General features: G+C 43.5%; 1 long non-coding RNA gene across 1 annotated transcript; it reads right to left on the bottom strand.

Annotated features, from left to right (window-relative positions):
* Positions 1-281: 281 nt before the first annotated feature.
* On the bottom strand, positions 282-1,256 carry LOC132121022 (uncharacterized). Its single transcript, XR_009426207.1, has 2 exons — positions 501-1,256; positions 282-456 (listed from the first exon to the last, which is right to left on the bottom strand). It is a non-coding gene; the product is annotated as an uncharacterized LOC132121022 (long non-coding RNA).
* Between the last annotated feature and the right edge of the window lie 3,138 nt (positions 1,257-4,394).

Below are 4,394 nucleotides of genomic sequence, written 5' to 3'. Positions count from 1 at the left end.
TTAATATGGTTCAGTTGCTTTGCTACAATCTATATTCTTAAAAGCGCTATTTAAATATAGGTGACGTAATAAAATCATTAGATTGAGTGGGGAATATATATTCATTAAGGTAATAGGTGCCCCACTCAACATCCCTCTGAGCAGCACATTTTGACCTGAGTTATCAACCTGAACATTTACATTTGAGAGAGGGAGATGTTTGTGAATAATACTCCCCTACAGTAACTGGTAAATGATGATCAAAACAATTTGAGCAAAAGAAACCTTACAAGACAGAGAAGTACAACAGATAGCAAGTTTAAATGTTAGAAGATATACAAGAAACACAAAAACTGGTCGTACAATCATAGATTTTAGAAGAGCTGGCAACTGCAGTTTTTTGCAGGTATTCAAATCAGACAGTCATGTCAAGATCAATCCAGATACAGAATATCAAAAAAGTCAACCTACTGCCATCTCTTAAAATCCTGCATAGCCAGTATGACCTCTTATATATATACCTGTATATTGTGGCGGGGTGAAGTAGGACACGACACAAGGATGAGGGTAAGTTCCCCGAAAGGTGGATTTTATTTAGGGAATCCGTGAAAGGACGGGCAATGCTGTGAGGTGGTTTGGGGTGTTTGGTACTCGGCGTCTTGTCTTGAACGTGCTCTAGTGCAGTGTGGGTCCGTGCTCTCCTGTGGCGTTGGGGCTGGCGCTCACGCTGCTTTCTAGGGGCAGAGGAAAAGACAACGTTAGCCGAATCTCGTGGAGACATCTCTCACCTCAGTGCCCGCTTGCGGGGTTTATATCTGCAGCGGCTGATGACATGCAGGTGTGGACGCTCAGCCCGTGATGAGTAGGCGCAGGTGTGTCTGCAGCGTTGTCAGGGCGACGCTGATGAGCGCTCAGGACACGTGTCACACTCCCCCCACCTAAGCATCATCCTATACCTCTGGAGCAGCGGGGAGATCGGGGGAGGGCGGGGAAGTGGAGCCTGACAGACCTGCGAGAGCTGACCACAGGTGGGAGAGTCCGTCGGCGTTGGCCGTCCCCGTCCGATGTTGTATGGTGAAGTTAAAGTCCTGGAGCGCCAAGAACCACCGCGTCACCTTGGCGTTGGTCTCCTTCGCCTGGGCCATCCACTGCAGGGGAGCGTGGTCCGTGAGGAGGGTGGCAGCCGAGGAGGTAATAACGGAGCTCCAGGACTCCCCACTTGACTGTCAATGCTTCCCTATTTATGGTGGCATAACGCTGTTCTGCGGGAGTCAGCTTTCGACTGATGAACATCACCGGGTGTTCCTCTCTGTTGTGGCCCTGCGACAAGACGACTCCCAACCCGGTGTCGGACGCGTCGGCTTTGCAGCAGGAAGGGGCGGTTGAAGTCGGGGGCACGCTGCTTCTGTTCCGGAGTTCCACACGACTTTCTCCGGCTGCCCCTTCCTGGTCAGGTCTGTCAAGGGAGAAGTTAAGGAGGAGAAGTTAGAGATGAAGCAGCAATAATATTCCGCCAACCCCGAAAAGGCCCGTACCTGTGTTTTAGAGGTGGGCCGCGGCGCAGAGAGGATAGCTGCCTAAGGGCAGAGGAAAAAACAACTTTAGCCGAATCTCGTGGAGACATCTCTCACCCCTTGTGCCCGCTTGCGGGGTTTATATCTGCAGTGTCTGATGACACGCAGGTGTGGCCGCTCAGACCATGATGAGTAGGCGCAGGTGTGTCTGCGCCGTTGTCAGGGTGACGCTGATGAGTGCTCAGGACACGTGTCACAATATATATATATATACACATATATACATATACACACACACACACACACACTCACCAGCCACTTTATTAGGTACACCTGTTCAATTGCTTGGTAACACAAATCGCTAATCAGCCAATCACATGGCAGCATCTAGATGCGGTGAAGACAACTTTATGAAACCGAGCATCAGAATGGGGAAGAAAGGGGATTTTCATGCACAACCATCTCTAAGGTTTACAGAGAACAGTCTGAAAAATAGAAAATATCCAGTGAGCGGCAGTTGTGTGGACAAAAATGCCTTTTTGATGTCAGAGGAAAATGGGCAGACTGGTTATTGATGATAAAGAGGCAACAGTAACACAAATAACCACTCGTTACAACCCAGGTATGCATAATACCATCTCTGAATGCGCAATAAATCGAAAGCTAATCAATAAATCGAAGCTAAGAACAGGAAACGGATGTTATGGTTCAGGCTGGTGGTGGTGGTGTAATGGTGTGGGGGATATTTTCTTGGCACACTTTGGGCCCCTTAGTACCAGCTGATCATCGTTTAAATGCCACAGCCTACCTGAGTATTGTTGCTGACCATATCCATCCCTTTATGACTACAGTGTACCCATTTTCTGATGGCTACTTCCAGCAGGATAATGCACCATGTCACCAAGCTCAAATCATCTCAGACTGGTTTCTTGAACATTACAACGAGTTCACTTTACTCAAATGGCCTTTACAGTAACCAGATCTCAATCCAGTAGAGCACTTATGGAATTTGACGGAATGGGAGATTCACATTATGGATGTGCAGCCGACAAATCTGCAGCAACTTTGTGATCCTATTATGTCAATATGGACCAAAATCTCCAACACCTTGTTGAATCTATGCCATGAAGAATTAAGGTAGTCCAGCCCGGTACTAGCAAGGTGTACCTAATAAAGTGAAAAGTTAGGGGGTATATATATTAGGGGTGTAACGGTACGTGTATTCGTACCGGACCGTTTCGGTACAGGGCTTTCGGTACGGTGCACGTGTGTACCGAATGCAATATTTTGTGCGCGGAACATCGGTACATTTTACCACACGAACATATTAAGTAGCGGAAGTCTCCGCGTTCAGCGCAAATCCCGCCCTGCAGCTGATTCTAAAGTTTTCAAAAGGCATCACGAGAGTGTGAACATCACTACAACTAGGAAAAAAAACGACTGCAATTCAAACGCAGCTCCCGTCTGCATTTAAACAGACCTTTGCTCTTAATTCCGATCGGGCCAACCCAATAACGATATCCGAGCAGGTCTAAAAACTGAAAGCGTTGTTGCTGCACTTTACACTTTGGAAAAGTTATATATATATATATTTTTAATATGAGCAGCCCTACAAGCTGGGATTGGTAATGCTGCACTGTAATCATAGTTATTTATTTATATTTTTCATTATATTTTATTATGTGATATTGGTTTGAGACAGAGTATTATATTTAGTGTACAAAGTTCTCCACTAAATAAAATACTTAGTGGTATTTTATATAAATATATATATTACACTTTAATAAAAAAAAAATATATATAATTATTATTATTATTATTATATTTTATTAAAGTGTTTAAAGGACAAGGGAATATTGTTGCGCTCAGATGAAGGCTGGTTGTAAGTCCAGGTGCGTGAAAACCAGTAAAATGTAGAAGAGACTGTTGATGGTTCGCACTCTGAAAAACTAGACAAAGTCTTTAACAAAAAGAATCAATCATTTTATTAGAGCAAGAGCAGACGTTTCAGCCATCCAGCTATTCTCAATGCTCATAATGAATCAACAACAGACATGCAGTCAATTAATACCCGATAGATAATCAGGAAACAAGTAACCGGTGCAAAGGGAGGGGCTACAGCCCAGACCCAGAGAACAAATAGAAGCACAATTATTTTGATAGAAAAGTTAACAATATTTATCTCTAAAAAAGAATAAAGGCATTTACAGAAAACATGAATAGTTTATCTCTTCATTCATCCCTTTCGGGAAAAGGCTGTTGAGTTCAAAAATCCAAAAAGATTCTCTCTGTAGCAGTTTTTTTATCTACATCACCACCTCTCCTTTTAGGCAAGACTCTTTCGATGCCCAGAAATTTCAGGTCAGAAATTGCATGCTTAGCTAGTTGAAAATGTTGGGAAACAGACAAAGTTGCATCACATCTCCTGATTGCACTCAAATGTTCCAAAATTCTCGTTCGTAAAGCCCTGATAGTTTTGCCTACATACAACAATGGGCAAGGGCAGATCAAAATGTACACCACGTGAGTAGATTTACATGTAATCAATTGCTTGATTTTATATATCTTACGTGTGTGCGGATGTGTGAAAGATTGGAGTTTAAGGTAATGTATACAGGAAGAGCAACTTTTGCATGGAAAATTACCCTGGGCATTAGAAAGAGTACCAGAAGGAGGCGTGGCAATATCAGCATGGACCAGCCTATCTCTAAGGTTTGAGCTTCTAGAAAAGACACAAAGAGGCAAATCTTGAAAAAGTCCATTCAGTTGATAATCACTTTTAATTATATGCCAATGAGAATTAACAATGTTTCTAATTTCTCTGCTCAAAGGACTATGGGTCAGTTTTAGAATGCAGCGGTTCTCATTTTGTTTGGAGACCAAATTAGACGAATGTGTACC

The sequence above is a fragment of the Carassius carassius genome, chromosome 39 (assembly GCF_963082965.1).
Source record: "Carassius carassius chromosome 39, fCarCar2.1, whole genome shotgun sequence".
Taxonomy (NCBI): domain Eukaryota; kingdom Metazoa; phylum Chordata; class Actinopteri; order Cypriniformes; family Cyprinidae; genus Carassius; species Carassius carassius.
This window is presented reverse-complemented; position numbering and strand designations above follow the sequence as displayed.